The sequence below is a fragment of the Schistocerca cancellata genome, chromosome 5 (genome assembly GCF_023864275.1).
Source record: "Schistocerca cancellata isolate TAMUIC-IGC-003103 chromosome 5, iqSchCanc2.1, whole genome shotgun sequence".
NCBI lineage: Eukaryota > Metazoa > Arthropoda > Insecta > Orthoptera > Acrididae > Schistocerca > Schistocerca cancellata.
In genome coordinates, this window is record NC_064630.1 from 806,696,426 (window position 1) to 806,716,954 (window position 20,529).

Here is a 20,529-nt window from a genome sequence, read left to right on the forward strand (position 1 = left end):
TCAGACGTTCAGAGTGGCTACAGAGTGGTTCCAGGAACACTGTTCTGTGTTTAAACACTACCAATGGCCACCAAAATCCCCAGACATCAACATTATCGAGCATATCTGGGATGCCTTGCAATGTGCTGTTCAGATGAGATCTCCACCCCCTCGAACTCCCACGGATTTATGGACAGCCCTGCAGGATTCGTGACGTCAGTTCCCTCCAGCGCTACTTCAAACATTAGTCAAGTTCACGCCACGTCGTTGTGCTGCACTTCTGCGTGCTTGCGGGTGCCCTACACGATATTACGCAGGTGTACCTGTTTTTTTGGCTCTTCAGTGTCAAGTTCGCTGTGGAATGAAGTAAACACAAAGTGCAGGGAAGCTAAGACGAAATGCCTGGATTAAAAATATGAACAAAACGAAAATGAAATAATTGTCGGAAGGACTGACTCAGCATACAGGAGGGTCAATATAACCTTCGGTGAAAATTAAAAGCAAGGAGGGTAACATTAAGAATGCAAAGGAAATACCATTGTTAAATGCAGATGAGAGAGTGGATAGGTGGGAAGAGTACATTAAGTTCTCCATGCGGGGGAAGATTTGTCTGGTGAGGCAGAAGAAGAAACAGAATTCGATTTAGAGGAGATAGGGGATCCATTATTAGAATCAGAATTTGAGAGAGCTTTGGAGGACTGAATGTCAAATAAGGCAGAAGGGATTGATAACGTTCCATCGGAAAGTCTACAATCATTGGTGATAAGAAACCCGCTATTCACGTTGGTGTGTAGAATGTGTGAGTCTGGCGACATATCTCACTTTCGGAAAAATATCATGCACACAATTCCGAAGACTGCAAGAGCTGACAAGTGCAAGAATTATCGCACCATCGACTTAACAGCTCATGTATACAAGTTGCTGAAAATAACAATGTACAGAAGAATCGAAAAACAAATTGAGGATGTGTTAGATGACGATCAGTTTGGCTTAAGGAAAGGTAAAGACATCAGAGAGGCAATTCTGACGTTACGGTTGATACAGGAAACTGGAACGTTTTTACTTAACACCTGCTTTGTTTAACCTATAAATCTAAAGGGACTGGAAGGGCTGACCCAAAAAACTGAACATTTCAATTCCAATGTGTTTATTAACTACCAAAAACAATCTCACATAAAAACTGACAGACGCCACTCAGGCAATATTATTTACGACACTCATTGCTTCAAATCATAAGCAAGTTAATAAATCATTAGCCAACGATCTCCCATAAACACTGAGAAACGCCACTCAGGCAAAATATTTAAGAAACTCTCTCATTGTATAAAACCATTAACAAACTAATAAACCATTAGCAACGATCTCATATAAAAATTAACAGAAGCTACTAAGGCTTAATCTGACCATAACTTCAACAAAACAACTCTAGTTATGACACGATACTTAAGACCCTTTCGATTAAAATACTTTAACATTACATGTAAAATAACAGTAGACACACAGCCTCACTTTTAACACGAATACTTAGGACATATTTATAAAAACGTAACTTGAGCACTCTTGCAAATTGCTAGAGAACCTTGCAGAGCGAACCACGAAATTGTTCAATTGCCCAGTCACTGGTTTCTACGATGGGCATTTGTAACAACAGAAGTAAGGCCCAAGCTTGTAAGGCCGAAGTTTAACCACGAGCGGTGGAACTGACTGAGGGAAGTGATGCTCAACTTTGAACCAAGACGTGGCTCCGTTTGCAACTCCACGTCGAGTAGACCACCGAAATGTGAACAAAGCAAAAGCTACCGAATGGAAGCACACGAGCTCAGGCGAAGTCCATCGCCCGTAAGCCAAACTTGTAATCCAAAGGGAATCTCTGCGCTTCGGTTGCCCACTGTCTCAGCTCACTGAAACACAGACCACACCTGACAACATGAGGCCAAAAAACTTTTTATTAACTTAAACATTCAAGATTCACCAATAAATTACCACTATAAAATCAAGGCTAAGCAACAACTAATTTCACTCGCAAGTCCTTTCTTTAAGTGAAACAGTACCAGATAAACAAACGCTAAGATCGCAATGAATTGGCTCACGAGAACAGACACTCAGTAGAACTTAATGACACACATATTGGCCAACTTAAGTGGGCCTGCAAAGCTCAACACGGTAACCTTTAGAAATAAAAACTCAGATTTCCCGCAAAGGACATATTGGCATGGATTAACCGAAACCGTAAGCAAATTAAACACTTGCTAATAATAGGTAACGACCTGACATCTTGCAGATACATCAATATTATGCGGATGCAGAGCGCACGCCTAGTGACAGGCATCAAATGAAATCGAACACACATAACATCATGCGTTCGGCAACGTCTTACTATACCAAGAGCGGTCACAATCGCAGTTAACTAAGCGCTCTTAGTAATTAGAGTACTTAAACTGTGTGTCTTGATGCTGGGGGATTTTGCGAAGATGTCTGACCATCACTTCGCCAGACCTTAACAGCGTGTCCCTCCAAGGAAGAGGGGACATCCACAGCTCACGAGGTTGCCGGAGAATGTACAGCGCCTTCCAACTCCCGCCTCCTCCAGCACAACCACGTGACAACCGCCCCCCGACCTCAGGCACGCCGTCTTCGCTTCTGCCCGCCAGCCAATCGCCGACTCGCGCACTGCCGCCTTCCGTTCTCAAATCGGTGTTGTTGCGACTCGCGGTCGGCACTCGCTTATACCCGGAACCCGCCCAAGCCCCAAGACAAACCCCTGTACTAGGAAATCGATCGTACTCATGTCAGAGATACTATTGGCGCCGGTCCCGCCACGGTTCAGAAACAAGACTAAAGATAAATCAAGGAAAGTTCATAGCCTCTAGTGACCGGCAAAACGCGTTCGACAGTGTAAAATATGTGCCACTTTGCATCGGAAGAGATTCTCGCTGGTTTCAAGCGGCTAACAGAAGTAGTAAATGCTGCCAGTCTTGCTTGCGAGATGAAAGCGGAGCTCTTCGTTTGCAGCACAGTCGATAGGGCCGATTGCGGACCTCTGATACAGAGCCGAGCGGAGGGTCTCAATCAGAGTCTGCCACTGTTTATACTGCAGATTCCTCGACTTGCACCATCGTGAGGTGGTGTTTCGGGTTTCACTGAATAGGTCAACAGGCGGCTACACGGGTAGCACGGGCTGTGTGGCGTGGACTGGGCGGTTTTTTTGTGTTAGAGGCGGGTAAAAACCAAAATGGCTTTTGTCTCAAACGGTGCAGGTCGAACATAGGAAGAACTTAAGCACAGGAACCATCGCTATAACAGCTGTAAGTTGTCGTTGCTGTGTTGATAAGGTACCACAGCTCCAAGTGCTAATAGAAGGCACTGATGCTCTAATCGTTATATGCACTGAAAGCTGACTAAAGCCGGAGATATGTTCAGCTGAAATTTTTGCGAGGAAGCTGACGGTGTTCCGAAAGGATAGCCCAACACTGTCGGCGATGGCGTGCTTGAGTGTGTTGTAGCAAAGTGGAAGCAGATAGTTCCTGTGAGTTAGAAAGGGCAGAGGTCATTCCGATGCTAAGCATGAAACATCATCCGAAATTGTACTAAGCGAATTCTCTGAAAATTATTTCCAGCAGTTAGTTCATGAGCCCACGCGTGAGATTCAATATTGCGAACCCCAAATCCTCCAAAAATAAACGAAAATGGTCCTATTCAAAAAAGCAGAAAAAATTCATTTGAAGGCTTCCTGAGAGACAATCTCCACTCCTTCCAAATTAACAATGTAGGTATAGACCAGATGTGGCTTGAATTCAAAGAAATAGTGTCGGCAGCAGTTGAGAGATTTTTACCAAGTAAATTAACAAAGTACGGTGCTGCTACTCCTTGGTACACAAAACGGGTCAGAACACTGTTGCAGAAACAATGAAAAAAGCATACCAAATTCAAACTAACGAAAATCTATACGATTGGCGATCTTTTACAGAATCTCGAAATTTAGTGTGGAAATCAATACGAGCTGCTTATAATAGTTTCCACAACGGAACTTTGTCTCGAAACCTGGCAGAAAATCCAAAGAGATTCGGGTGGTACGTAGAGTATGATAGCAGCAAGACACAGTCAACGCTTTCTCGGCACGATAGCAATCGAAATATTATCGACGACAGTGCTGCTAAGGCAGAGTTACTAAACAAAGGCTTTTGAAGTTCCCTCGCCAAAAAATGCGAAGTAAATATTCTAGAGTTCCAATCAAGAATAACTTTCAACATTAGTAACTTAGAAAATGATATACGGGGAGTAGTGAAGCAACTTAAATCACTTAATAAAAGCAAGTCTTCTTGTCCAGATTGTATAGTAATTACATTCCATTCAGATGCCATACTTAACAATCATACACGACCGTTCGCTCGACGAAAGATCCGTACCCAAAGACTATAAAGTTGCTCAGGTCACACCAGTATTCAAGAAAGGTAGTAGGAGCAAGCCACTAAATTACAGGCCCATATCATTAACGTCGATATACAGCAGGATTTTTGAACATATATTGTGTTCATAAATCGTGAAATACCTCGAAGAGAACGGTCTATTGACACACAGTCAACACGGATTTAGAAAACGTCGCTCTTGTGCAACACAAATAGCTGTTTACACACACAAAGTGTTAAGTACTATTGAAAAGGGATTTCAAATTGATTTAATTTTTTTTTAGATTTCCAAAAGGCTTTGACACTATACCACACAAATGACTTGTTGTGAAATTGCGTGCTTGTGGAATATCGTCTCAGTTATGTGACTGGATTCGTGATTTCTTGTCAGAGAGATAAAAGTTCGTATTAAGTGACGGAAGGTAGTCGAGTAAAACAGAAGTGATTTCTGGCGTTTCCCTAAGTTGTGTTATAGGCCCTTTGCTGTTCCTTATCTGTATAAACGATTTAGGAGACAATATGAGCAGCCGTCTTAGGTTGTTTGCAGATGACACTCTCATTTATCGACTAATAAAGTCACCAGAAGATCAAAAGAAATTACAAAACGATTTAGAGAAGATGTCTGAATGGTGCGAAATTTGACAGTTGACCCTAAATAATGAAAAATGTGAGTTCATCGATATGAGTGCTATCCGTTACACTTCGGTTACACTATAAATCAGCCTAATCTAAAGGCCGGAAACTTAACTAAATATCTAGGAATTACAATTACGAAGAATTTAATTTGGAAAGAACACATACAAAATGTTGTTGGAAAGGCAAACCAAATAGTTAGTTTCATTGGCAGAACACTTAGAAAATAACAGATCTACTAAAGAGACTGCCTACATAATGTTTGTCTGCCTCTTTTGGAGTATTTCTGTGCGTTCTGGTATCCTTACTAGATAGGATAAACGTTGAACATCAAGAAAGATCAAAGAGCAGTACGTTTTGTATTATCGCGAAATAGGAGACAGAGTGTCACGGACATGATACAGGATTTGGGATAGACGCCATTAAAGAAAGGCGTTTTTCGTTGCGGTGGAAATTTCTCACGAACTTTCAATCAGCAACTTTCTCCTCCGTATGCGAAAATATTTTGTTGACGCCGACCTACATAGGGAGAAACGATGATCATAGTAAAGTAAGGGAAGTCAGACCTCGCAGAGAAGGATATAGGTAATCATTTTTTTATGAGCTTTTCGAGATTGGAATAACAGAAAATTATTGTGCAAATGATTCGATGAACCCTCTGCCAGGCACTTAAGTGTGATCTGCATGTAGATGGAGATTTATAAATTCTGAGAAAATAGGGGTAAGCTACAATGAGAGACGGGTAATATAAAATATGCACAAGAGCCAAAAGGGCATAATAAGAGTGGACGACCAAGAATGAAGTGCTCAGATTAAAAAGGGTGTAAGAGTTTTAGTCTTCCACCCCTGCTGGTCAGTCTGTTCTTTGAAGAAGCAATGATGGTAATAAAAGAAAGGTGCAGGATTGGAATTAAAATTCAAGGTGGAAGGGTATCAATGATACGATTCGATGGTGACATTGCTATCCTGAGTGAAAAGAAGAATTACATGATCTCCTGAATGGAATGAACAGTCTAATAAATGCATAGATTGAGAGTAAATACACGTAAGGAATGAGAAACAGCAGAAATGAAAACAGAGAGAAACTTAACATGAGGATTGATGGTCACGAAGTAGATGAAGGCAAGGAGTTCTACCATCTAGGCAGGAAAATAACCAATGACAGTCGGAGTAAGGAGGGCATCAGAAACAGGCTAGCAGTGGCAAAAACAGCATTCCTGCCAAGAGAAGTCTACTAATGTCAAACATAGGATTTAATTTAAGGAAGAAATTCCTGAGAATGCACTTTTGGAGCACGGAAGTGTATGGCAGTGAAAGATGGACTGTGGTAAAACCGGAACAGAAGAGAATCGAAGTATCTGAGACGGGGTGTTACCGACAAATGTTGAAAATTAGGTGGGCTGATTAGGTAAAGAAGGAAGAGGTTCTGCGCAGAATCGGAAAGGAGAACAATATGTGGAAAACACTGACAAGAAGAATAGGACATCTATTAAAATATCAGAAAATGACTTCCTAGTTACTAAAGGGAACTTTAAAGAGCAAAAACTGCAGAGGTAGACAAGAGTACAGCAAATAATTGAGGACGTGGGTTGCAACTGCTACTCTGAGTTGAAGAGTTTGGCTCGTGGAGGTAGACATCAAACCAATCAGAAGGCAGCAGACGGCGCTACTGCAGGTGCATGACGTATGAGGAACGGTACCACCCTGTAGGAAGAGACCATGCATACCGTAACTGAGGCTGCATGATGCAGCGCGTATTAGAGCGCAGTCTTTGTAACAAAGTATGATTGAATAAATTGTCTGTAGCATGGAAACCATGCATTTCCGGACGTAAGTTCGTTAGATCTTCTTTGTTCCGTATCCTCTCATCTATCAGTCCCTGGAGTTTGTACACAGTGAAAAAAGTCACCCTGTATATTAGTTTGGTGCATGAGTTCTTAGCTTTTTCGTTTTGCATGTCGGTATACCGGTTGCTGTGAGTTTATTTATCAATTGTCATTTGTGTTTGAAGTTTGCTGTTCTTAGCTGAATGGAGCTGTGGACGCTAGAAACTGGAATGCCAAGGGGAGAACATTTCTGACATATCCTTCTGTTTGAGTATAATGGACCGGTGACAGTAGCGGACGCGGCCAGAAACATTTGTGTCGTGTATGGGGATAATGGCAGTGGTGAGAGCACGGCAAGAACATGCTTTCCTTAATTTAAGGAGGATCGTTTTGACATTAGTATCTCTCCATTTTCAGGAAGACCTATAGGATTTGATTAAGAACGTTTAAAAGCATTAACCCACAATGATACACGTCAGTGTACTCTAGCATTGGCAAATAAGATTAACTGTGATCCTTCCACCATCATGGTGCGACATTTGCGTGCAGCGGGGAAGGTTCAAAAATCGTGTGTATGGGTACCATATGCTCTAAGGCAAAATCACAAAAATCAACGGGTGGGCATACTTGTCATTCCTGCCTGCTCGTCACCAGTTGGCCCGAGAACAACATCGACCATTCCTGTCGTGTATCGTTACTGGTGACGAGAAATGGGGGTCTTCATTCTAACACAAGGAAAAGAAAGGAATGCCTGAACCCAAACGAAGCGAAAACTCACCGTACAAAAACGTGCGCGCATCCATAAAAGATTACATTATGCATCTGGCGAAACAGCGTGGTGAAATACGAATTGCTCCCTCGAGGTGTAACCACCACTGCTGATAGTTATTGTCAAGAACTGAGGCGTCTTGCAGACGCAGTCCAAGAACACCGACCAGGAAGACTGCGCGAAGTGATGCTACTCCACCATAACGCCCGCCCGCTTTCTGCAAGACTGATAAAAAAACACTGTACACGACTTCGGTTGGGATGTCATCCCGCACCCACCTTATTCATCTGATCTTTCGCCCTCAGATTTTCAACTTTTCCACTCTTTATCGAACAACCTTCAAGGAACTACTTTCCAGGATGAAAATACGCTTCTAACGTGGCTCGACGTTTTCATCGCCTCTAAACCTCGTGATTTGTAGTCATCAAATCGAAAAGTTATCCCTACGTTGGCTGACTGTTGTAAATACTGAAGGAGAATATATCAGCGCTTACTGAACTATCTGTTATGTGTATCTTTTGTGTTTATTCAACTTATGCACCAACTCAATGCATTTTTCATGAACATGAAAATAACTATTAAGGAGATCTCTTTATAATGACATATATGATGCCATGCTGCCAACAAATGAATTAAAGATTCGACTCCTTCGACCACTTGTAGTTTACACCCTCCTAAGAATATTGCGAGTTATCGTGAAGCCTTTTCTTCTTTTACATTTGAAGATATGAAAGAAATTCACAACGTCAATTTTGACCGACGAAATAAGGAATTCACAGTATCGTATCGGTTACAAGTATACAGGATGTTTGGGAAATCTCGTTTCAAACCCCTAGGACTTGTAGAGGCGAGTGAATACATAACATTTTGAAAAGGCAACCATGTACGGAAAGGTCATTCAGCGACGTTACACAGTGTCAAAGTTACAGGTGCCGACGCTTGTAGATGTATGCCCATACAGGGTGACTCCCTGATGATGTTACAAACATTAAAGGATGAGGGAGTAGAATAAGAGCATGAATCTGAGGTACCGCTACGGTCGCAGGTTCGAATCCTGCCTCGGCCATGGATGTGTGTGTTGTCCTTAGGTTAGTTACGTTTAAGTAGTTCTAAGTTCTAGGGGACTGATGACCTCCGCAGTTGAGTCCCATAGTGCTCAGAGCCATTTGAACCATTTGGTAGTATGGACCAGAAAAGTATAAAAAATGTCTAGTAAACATGGGCACTAAAATGCATACCTTTTGAGCTGTGAGCACTTATTCAATAGAGTTGATGTGTTTCACAGTAGCGAAGATAAGCAAGTCCTCCTAGCTCCTCAGGTAAGCAGTTTAGAACCCGTGCTTGCTAGACATTTTTTCTTGTTTTGTTTAGGTTCTTAGAATAATATTTGGCTTTCTCTAAAGCGAGCACGAAATATTGTACAGCGCAGTTGAATGAGAGCCCTCCTGTGGAAGGCTGATTGCGAGATCAGAAGGGCTCAAGTCTGCCGAACGTGTTATGAAACCTTGTTCGCGAACACGTCGCTCTATGCGACAAAGTCACGGACATGTACGTTCAATATTATGCCTGAAAATCACAATGAACAAACATAAGCAACAGAAGAATTACACTGAAGAGCCAAAGAAACTGGTACACCTGGCACCGCGAGCATGCAGAGTGCCGCAACACGACGTGGCATGGACTCGACTGATGGCCGAGGTAGTGCTGGAGGGAACTGACACCGTGAATCCTGCAGGGCTGTCGGTAAATCCGTAAGAGTACGAGGAGCTTAAGGTATCTTCTGAACAGCACGTCGCAAGGCATCCCAGATATGCTCAATAATGTTCATATCTGGGGAGTTCGTCGGCAAGCGGAATTGTTTAAACTCAGAAGAGTTTTCCTGGACCTACTTATAGCAATTCTGGATGTTTGAGGTGTCGCATTGTCCTGCTGAAATTTCCCAAGTCCGTTGGAATGCGCAATGGACATGAATGGATGCAGGAGATAGCCGGCTGGAGTGGCCGTGCGGTTCTAGGCGCTACAGTCTTGAGCCGAGCGACCGCTACGGTCGCAGGTTCGGATCCAGCCTCGGGCATGGATGTGTGTGATGTTCTTAGGTTAGTTAGGTTTAATTAGTTCTAAGTTCTAGATGACTGATGACCTCAGAAGTTAAGTCGCATAGTGCTCAGAGCCATTTGAACCATTTTTGCAGGAGATACGACAGCATGCTTGCGTACGTGTCACTTGTCAGAGTCGTATGTAGACGTGTCAGAGGTCCCATATCACTCCAACTACACTTGCCCCATACCATTACAGAGCCTCGAGCAGCCCGAACGGTCCCTTGCTGACATGCCGGGTTCATGGATACATACCGTTCACGTCCATCCGCTCTATACAATTTGAAACGAAACTCGTCCGACCAGGCAACGTGTTTCCGCGCATCAACAGTCCGCCCAAGTGCAGTCATCAAAGGTACATGAATGGGCCTTTGACTCCGAAAGCCTATATCGATGATGTTTCGTTGAATGCTTCGCGCGCTGACACTTCTTGATGGGCGAACATTGAAAATGGCAGCAGTTTGCGGAAGGGTTGCACTTGCACTTCTGTCACGTTGAACGATTATTCTCAGTCGTCCTTGGTCCTGTTCTTGCAGGATCTTTTTCCGGCCGCAGCGATGTCGGAGATTTGATGTTTTACCGGATTCCTGATATTCGCGGTACACTCGTGAAATAGTCGTACGGGAAAATCCCGACTTCATCGCTACCTCCAAAATGCTTTGACCCATCGCTCGTGCGCCGACTATAACACCACGTTCAAACTCACTTAAATCTAATAACCTGCCATAGTAGCAGCAGTAACCGATTTAACAACTGCGGCAGACACTTGTTGTCGTATTTAAGTGCTGCCGACCGCTGCGCCGTATTCTGCCTCTTTACCTATCTCTGCATTTGAATACGCATGCCTATTCCAGTTGCTTTCGCACTTCAGTGTATTATGAAAGGGAGTTAATGATTTTCGATTTACAGTTATTTAATCGTGCCAGTCACGTTGAAGAATAACACAGCTCCTTCAGTTTAACAGTGCCAGCTTTCCAGTTCAAAGACTTCTTAACGATGCACTCAGTTATTCCATTAAGTTTCACTCTATATGTGTATCGAAACATGAAAGTTTTTAAACCAAAGTCATTTCTGGCACCAGCTACAGGATGGAAACCACATGTTTTGGTGCAATGAACAAAACGCTATCGCTTGTTGGTTCATCGACATTATGAACACATACCTCTTAGTCACTCCGCTGTATGCACTTCGCGCTCGGGCCTCAGGTGGATAGAGTGGGGAGGAGCGAGTGACAGGCAGCGAGCGTGCGAGGAACCTGAAAGCTGTGCTTTCAGATGTTCAGAACTGCGTGTTATCAGAATATTATTATGGCCAAAACTTTCGCGCCGGACCGATTTCTGGGGCTGACATTTTACTAATGTGGTTTTTTCATCCCTAAGATACGAGGTCATATCAGAGATATTTCCTTGTAATTGCATTTGGGGCATTTGGGTGCGCCGGGGGTGGGGGAAAGAAGTAGGACCAAAACTTTCCAGACGTTAAAGTGGGGTAGGGGGAAGGTGGGTTTAACCTCGGCACCCTCCCCATCCTTATGGTTGGTAAGCCATTGAATAAGATCATAGTTGGGTGTGTAAGTAGGCTGTTTAGGTTTTTATGTTGGTAACGCCATGTAGCGCTCTGTATGAAAATCACTGGCTGTGCTGCGTGCAGTCTGTGGCTGGTTTGCATTGTTGGAATTTTTGCTATTGTAGTGTTGGGCAGTTGGATGTGAACAGCGCGTAGCGTTGTGCTGCTGGAGGTGAGCCGCCAGCAGTGGTGGATGTGGGAAGAGAGATGGCAAAATTTTGAGAGCGGACGATCTGGACGTGTGTCCATCAGAAAGAATAAATTTGTAATACTGGACATCATGAACTGATATATATATGATGACTTTTGAACACTATTAAGGCAAATACATTGTTTGTTCTCTATCAAAAATCTTTCATTTGCTAACTATGCCTGTCAGTGGTTACTGCATTCAGTAGTTAGAATCTTTTATTTAGCTGGCAGTATTGGCGCTCGCTGTTTTGCAGTAGTTCGAGTAACGAAGATTTTTGTGACGTAAGCGATTCATGAAAGGTATAGGTTATTTTTAGTCAGGGTCATCGTTTTGTAGGGATTATTAAAAGTCAGATTGCGTTGCTCTAAAAATATTGTGTTTCAGTTTAGTGATGATGAGAATAAGTAAACAGAGAAATGTCTGAGTACGTTCAGTTTTGCTCAGCTGTTTGAAAATCAAATAAGGTAAGGGGTTTACCAGCACTGTCATTTTCATAATTTTCTAAGGGGGGTTTCAGGTGTACCCTTTGTCAGGATGTGGGTAACGAAAGTAATAAAGGAAGTACATCTAAGGAACTGTTATACTTTCTAGGTACCCTTCTTACATAAGTTGAAGAACTGATAAGTTTAATATTCGTACATAAAAAAGGCACTTTTTCGTTTTAGGTAACACAGATAGGTTTCTGACAAATCCTCTTTTCTCTTTTAACCATCCTTTGCTCAAGTCCGATCGCTACCAATAATAACTGTTTCAATTGAAGGGCTTGTTTGAATAGTGGTACAAGTCCATTTTTGTCCATTCTGAGATACAGAACCCTAAAGTTAAATGAGCGCTGAAATATCAGCAGGGTGAATATTTCTGATATTTAAACTGCAGATTTTTCATCGCTCATTTAACTTTAGGACTCTGTATCTCAGAATGAACAAAAATGGACTTGTACCACTATTGAGATAAGCTCTTCAACTAACACTGAGAAATACACATCGGGCAGGAGATTACAAGTTAGATGTATTAAATTATTCGTGTATCACATGCTACAAGGACTTACACAGTCTGCTGCACTTCACTGTTACGCAGTGTGGAACACCGGCTCTTGCCGTGGACACGCGACGGCGACAAACTGGGCCGCGAGAAGAATCTGTGCGCGTGGCTCGTTAGCGCCGCAGCTTCAGCCACCGACACCTGACGCCGGCGCCAGTGGACGTCCGGCGGCGGCGTCGGCGGCGTCGGCGGCGTCGTTGGCCGGCATTAACAGCGTTAGCGGCGCGCGCCGCGTCTGCGGCCCGGGCGTCGCGTCGCAGCTGCATTAACGGCGTTACGAGACGGCGCGCTCTCTGCCGCCCCACTCAATGTGCAAATGCGATTCCACACGCGGACGCCACGTGTTCCTGATTGGCCCGCTGGGCGCGCCGCTAACCGAATTCCCTCGTCTGCAGCCTTCGAGGCCGTGTCCCACACCTGATTCCTCGCCGATCGCAGTGGACAGAAGTGTCACAGCGGAACAGTGCTAACTGGCGTGCCCGTCACACCCCTGGTTCAAACAACGACAAACAGAGGAAGGTCGGTTAGTATAGGACAGCGGTTTGTATCGGACAGTAGCTGGTACTTAGCGCCAGCGCTAGTGGAAGCACTTGTTGCAGTGTGAACTGTGGAGGAGCGAGGCCGCTCAAAACGAGTTACCTGTTTCTAGCGAGCTGCAGAGGGCCGAGTGGAGACACCTCTGCGTGAAGTGGGCATAGCTGTTGGGGAACCTGTGAAGTGTCAACTACTCTAATAAAACGCTATTAGAGATCAGGTACTTTTTGACAATGTTTCTAAGTCTTCGTTCTTCCGCTCCTGCCTCTGCCGTTGCTCTCTCAGCGGCGTGCTGGATTCTAGCTGCGGCGGGCTGCTGGCGAGCAGGCACTGCCGTTTCGGACAGAGTGTACTCGCTCCCACTCCGAATTCTACGATTTTCCTTGACGAACCATCTGCGACGTACCTGGTGTCAAAAGTTGTGTGATCAGTTGATGTCCTCCCTCCCCCTTGTACGTTTTCAGCAGCCGAAGGCACCCCAGTCTTGAACAGAAATGAGGACCATAAGAGGGCCTGTCGCATGAAGTTCATCATGTGAATACCATCCTCTTGAGGACATCTTCGAGTAGTTTATACACTGCGCCACAGCATCGAGGACATACGAGGGTTGCCCAGAAAGTAATGCACCGCATTTTTTTTCTCAGCCGAAAACAACGCTACGAGTGAGAAACGTTAGGTACAGAGCATCTGCTGTCGACAAAAGTACACTTAGTCGCTGAGCACGGAGGGTGAGGTCATCAGGAGGTGATTCGGTGGAGGTTCACGATTTGCAGTGGTCGGGGAGACCACCTACGGCTGTCACACCTGATATGCTGCAGCGAGCTGAAGTTGTTTGGGCCATTAAAGGATGCCATTCGTGGAAGACATTTCGAGAACGATGAGAAGGTCATTCACACAGTGAAGCACTGATTCCGCCACCAGGACAAGCATTGGTACCGACAGGCCATACACGCCCTTGTTTCACGCTGGAGGAAGGCTATGGAACGTTGATGGAGATTAGATGGAAAAGTAGGATGTGTAGATAAAAGACCGTTCTTTCGTGTGTGTCAGTCTCATTATGTTCAATAAAGAACTGTTGAAGGAAAAAAAAGTGGGGTGGACTACTTTCTCTACAGTACCGTAATCATGAAATCGAGTGCTGTTACTGTGACTGCCGTCGATCTCAATGACCAGCACATGACGAGAACTGGTGAGCTGGAGTATTTAAAGGGAGTTAGCGCGAGGCTGTGACGCGAGGCTCGGTTCATAATCACCGCATGTGTCCTTATTCTGATACGTTGACAGCTGTGTTCAAATGGTTCAACTGGCTCTGAGCACTGTGGGACTTAACAGCTATGGTCATCAGTCCTCTATAACTTAGAACTACTTAAGGGGCTCCGGAACGCCCTATACTTGCAATGTTAAAATAACGCTTAAAAAATAACATCTTTCCTCACAAAGTATTTGAGGTAGGAAGTTGAACTTTTTACAGATTATTTATTGGAATATGGGCTACAACTTAACACAGGGATTTTACAAAATGTTAGTTCAGTTATTAAAGATGATTTTTTTTTCAATTGTAATGAAAATTCACAACATTTTTTTTGCAATTTTTTATTTATATATTCAAAAATATACAGTTTTTTGGAAAAAAGGCTGTGTTAAATTATGCAGAAGGTACTGTGTAACATTTACTGAAAGTTTGAAACAAATATGTTTGGAAGATCCTTAGAAAACATGTAATTAGTATGAGAAAATAAAAGTTTTGGGAATCGAGCGACAAAGATTGGATTAACTTGTTAGTGCATTCCAGGTCCATAGGATGGATTATCTTCATCGTCTGCAAACTCCTCCTCCAGCTTCCTCTTGTTCCTCCTCCTGTTTACTCTTGCTTGTATTTCTAGACTCTTTACAGCCCTGTCTGCAGCCCGAAGGCATTCCTTGTCTAAAGCAAGCATCGCTCGTACCACGTTAGAACCTATCTTCATTCCCATATTTCTAAATACCTTGCACCTTACAATGTTGCCATCATTGAAAGTCGCAACAGCAACTTTACTTTTACTCATTATTATACTTCAACAAAACAGAGACTCAAGAAACAGAATTAATTACGAATATTTTCGAGATAACGACAGAGTAAATAAACATGAAACAATCGACAATCACAACAGAGATATATATTGAACCATCACAGGTTAGCCACAACACATACTTTATCTCACATTACTAAAATGTACCTGATGAACACGGACGTTAATAATAACACCATTTGACAGCAGTTTAACAGCGCCACAGTGGGTCACGCCCATGTAGAACACATTTCCAAAAAAATTTAAAAATAGTTGTAGTCTTCGGAATTGAATAAATTATATATCTATTAAAAGGTATATTAAATAGTCAGCAGATTCAGAAAACGCAAAAAAAGTAAAAATTGAACTTTTCATGATTTTGAGCCTTTCCGGAGCCCCTTAAACCTAACTAACCTAAGGACATCACAGAACACCCAGTCATCACGACTGCTGTGTCGGTCGCTTGCTATGTGCCCTTATGGAAGAAGAGAGTCTTTTGCAACATGTCTCACGAGCTGTCTCGCTTCCTCTGGTTTTCCGTCTAAGCTTACTTTCTGATGAATGCGTATACTTAGCCGGCAGACAGTGTCGTCGACCTGACCCTCTTATGACATACTGGCTCGCTTCAAACTTCCTTCTCTGTCTTTGGCGTGACCTGAATTTGACAGTGGCAGTGTGAGTTTTAATAACTATTTCTAATTTCTACCACTTACTATCCTGCTTCGTAAAAAAGCCTTTCGGTACAGGTAGTTCACTTTGGAGATTTGAGTTTCGTTTATAAGTAGGTAATATTCCATTTTTATCGTCACTTTTGATACAACTTCTGACGGTACGAACCCCCGTTACTAGATGAATATTTCCAGTATGCAAGGATTGCTTTGTGGAGAGCGAGCGCACTACATGGTGCGCGATTCGCGGAAGTGCGTGCCGCACCCGCGCGAGATTCGCAACGGTCGTTGGAATGGTCTCCGCCGCCGGGCGGCCACGTGGTCCGCAGCTTGGGGCATTGTTTGGTTTTTCGCGCATTACGCGGAAACTGTGTAACTTACGGTGAAGAGCGATGAGGCAGTGGATTGTGGTCAGCAATATGCACCTTCGGAAAGATCGATCTGTATTTCAAGTCACGAGACACAAAAGTTATAGTAACCTCAAAATCTGTTAATATCACGAGTACTTAAAAATTAATAAAAATAGTGAATAACAACTTACACGAATGAGCAACCACTCATTAAAAACGTTTCGTCGTAGCGGATCGATTGCCATAGTCATATGTTAAAATTCATAAACAAAGTTTGAGGGAAAATTGTTTATAAAATTCAACAGAAAATTCATGACGTAAAGAACGGCACCATATAATATTTTGGGTGGCATCACACGTATTTTAAACTAGTTAAGTTGTACTATACACTAGACTTGCAATAGTTTTGATTGTTTGCAAATTATTATCGACATTAATCGCCCATAATTAATTAATTATCATAGATATGAAGATTTTGAGCAGTGCAATGTGTAGATAGCTATAGATTACGTCTAAAAACGGTGCTACATGCAGTTCTATGTTAAAACTTTGCAGCACAGATGTAAACAAACAAATTTGCGCTAAGTGGCGAAACTCTGCAAAAACTAAAACTTGATTTACGGGCGATAGGATAAGCCTAGAAATTAATGTAACATAGTAAATACGATATACTTTCTAGCGCGGTTCCAATGGTGTACTTATTTCTGTCGAGCGATGTATGTATCAAAATATGTAACCTTAACTGGTGAGATCGGTACTTAAATAACCAGGTTGGTGGACATCCAAGCCTATATAAGCGAGCTGCTATCTTGGCCAGTGGTCAGTCGTTGGTCAGTCGTTTGGCGGGTGGGTGGCGAGCAAGCCCCACTTTTGGGAGGCCCATGTGGTCGTTTGAGTAAGAGTTTTTCGCGCCAGTTTATTTCGACAAAGAGTATTGTTTAATAGTGCAAGTGTGAATGCATAAATTTGGTGAACTGGAAGTGCTACGATACTTGTGTGTGTACGAATTACGAGGTATACATCGGCGTAAGTGAACATGTGGCGATCTGTGATTTCGCTCCAAAACTGCTAGAACAAAGATGATAGTAGGACTTGTGGTTCTGTTCGAATTGATTGAGTGACTTTCGTTTATAGTAGCCTACATTACTGCTATTGGGGCTCGGAGTCAAATTACTATTAAACTAAAACTGTAAACCGACTCACCAGTGTGTGAAGGAAAAACAACGCCAATAAATAGTGATTGAACTGTGCCGTGAAAAACAGATTTTGCTATAACACTCGCCTAATTTTTGTTCCACAGCATAAACTGTACTCATGTCTGAGTGAATAATTAATTCAAAAACTATAACTAATGCGAGGGTGTGGAACAGTCTACTAATGCACCATGTGTGTAAATCATCCCCTGAGACTTACGTGAGAGCCAAAATTTGCAATAACATTTAACCAACATTTGTATATGCACATTCGTGTGAACTCTGCAACCGCACTTCTTTATTTACCGCCCGTCGCAAACTGATATCATTATGTATGTTGTAGACTGTGAAAATCCCCAGTGCAACCAATAATAACTGGAAATTGGAACTACGACAATGGTACGTTCGATTTGTCGGGTTGTACCGGAAAAAAACCGATACCATAAATACATCTTTTCTTTAAAAGGCAAATACATAGAATTCAGTATGTAAATGATATAGCAAATAACATGAAGGAATCCGAAGAAAAAGATAGCCCTACTGAAATGACAATCAGCGAAGTGAATGAGAAACATTCAGTTCAAAGAAGTAATGTTTTGCAGTAAAACAAAGATGTTTTTGGAAACCCTTTTCGCAGAGAATATTCAATGATACATTGTACAATGAAACCTTTGATGTTGACTGGATTCAGTGTCACAGTGTTAGGGCTGGGCACATCAGTATTGTAGCCATATAAGGCTGAAAATTCTTGGCTAAACGTGCGGTACATGTATCACTAAACGGTAAACTTGGAACTTGGGTTTTGGCTTATTCTACCCAATACTTCAATCTAATTATTTTATTATGAACTTTTGCTTACCTGACACGAGTTTCTCCTGACGTGGCAACCTAGTACTAAGATGAATAACTTTTTTTACTTTATCTCAATGTGTATAGCCATTCACTATGCATTTCAAACTTTCTTCTAATAAGAAATACATTTTCACACATTACAATTTCATGCTCGATAAAAGCATCCAAAAATTCGTTCAAAACACAGGGTGAAAAAAAAGCATTAAAAATTAGCATCGAACGTTTATTCTCATTATTTTAACTTTCACGATTCTCTTAAGTAACGTATCATAGCACCTTTACAGTAAAGAACGCGCCAATACAGAAAAAATATAATTTCGAAAAAGCTCACGTGTCCAGTACGATCCAATTATTCACTGCTGAAACGAATCAATTGTGTGTTAGTTTCAAAAATAACACCCAAAAAACAAGTAGCTTGTGAGGTGGTTTAAGCACAATGAGCTCATGGATGGAAACCGCTTGGCGCTTTACCTCCACGTCCTGATAAGGAACCGCTGACACGACCGTCGCTGCCGTGAGAGCTGCACTGCTGCACTGAAGGCATACAGAGTGGGAGCACTGTCAAGGGCGAACCCCAACTCCACCTACAAAGCTATGTGCCCCTTATATCAAGACACTCAAGAAATGTCCCTGGATAAACTCTCAAATTATGTCGTTGGAATTCGAGTTAACACCGCGTACAACTGGACATCTTAAAGTAGAAGAGCAGCTGAAAGTACCCGCCTCCTTTCTCTGAAACGTTGATGACAAGTGTCAAACTGTTTCGTGGGATACTGCTGAAAATTGAAGTCGTACACGGATTTGTACCTCCAGTTGTTCATTACAGCGATGTTATCCTGAGGGGTCTGTCTCAGGAAAGCTCACGGCGCGTGGCATTGGTCATAAACGCTTGCGGTCCATATATCTACGGCGGTCTACTTTTTGCTCATTTATCATCACCTTGTTCACAGATACACTAACTGCTTGCAGACAAGAGCGGAGATTTCCATACACCGAGTCACGCATATGACTAAACGACCACAAATCTCCTTTCTAAACAATACAGCAGAAACACTTGTTCACATCAAAGCATAATCTTTTCTGGTACACATCATAACTCAGCAGCTATCTCGGTGTCTTTTTCAGTAGCAGGTAACCAAGTCCAGAATTACTTATTTCTTATTTTATATGGTCAGACTAAATAAACAATAAATAAATCAGAGAACTTCATAACAGTTACGGCTTCATACGTCAGTTAATGTCTGCCTATGATCCTGTACGAACTTGTTACTCAATCATAACTCACTGTCTCAAAAATATCACTCTTTTGCACCTAGAAGTATATTTTTTATTTTCTATCACTGCCATTACTGGTTTTATTATTTGCTATCGATAGCATGAGCAGTAGTAGTACCTCCATTAGTGTTAACGTTATTGGTTCTTATTCAGTACTGATGTTCTCATAAACGTTAAATACAATAAATTCTTCTCAATTATTTTAATATTATTATAGTACTATTGTTTTCTTTTCTTAAATATGTAGCAAATAATACTGCGTGTGTAACCGGGCTCAGTTTAAATAAATAAATAACTAAAATTCGGCTTCAAGTGTCATCAGCGACGTCTTACCAATGGAGCATGTATTTCAGTTTCAGAGGAACCATTTAGGCATTCACTTTCATCGATTTAGGAAAGCAAGAAGGAGGAAAGATTAACGTTTACGTCCCATTGGCAATGGGGCCATTAGAAACGGAGCACTAGCTTGGATTATTTTGTTAAGGATGGGAGAAGAAATCGCCCATATCTTTTCAATGGAACCATACTGGACTTTACCTGGAGTTATTTAGGGAAATTACAGGCGCCTAAATCTGGGCGCCCAGAGGCAGAGTTGGACTGCTGTTCTCCCGAATGTGAGTCTAGCGTGCTAACGATTGTGCCACCTCATCTGGTGTTAATCGATTTAGAGAAACCACATAAATGGCATGGCTATCAACTCTCTGACCCGTATTTCAAATTTCCGCTGCTAGCCAGCAGCACTTGTGTTGTAATATTGCAGTCGCTGGCGCTGATGGAAAATTAACAAATTCAGTATGGTGGTAGACAATGCCCTATTTATCTCTCATATGACAAGCTACACCTTCCTTATCTACGATGTCTCCATCATCATCACATAACTCACCACAAAACCACACCCCGCCTCACCTGCCCCTCCCCTCTCTATCCAGTGTCACCACAGTATTAAAATGTAACGTTCAGCTGCAGTGTAATGTTTTAGTGGATATTAAAATGAAATCGCAATGTAGCCCTAGAGAAGTAATACTGATCATGCTCAAAAGTATCAGAATGATAAGATTTCTTTGCGTCAAATACAAAAGCATCTCCTAAAAAAAATAACA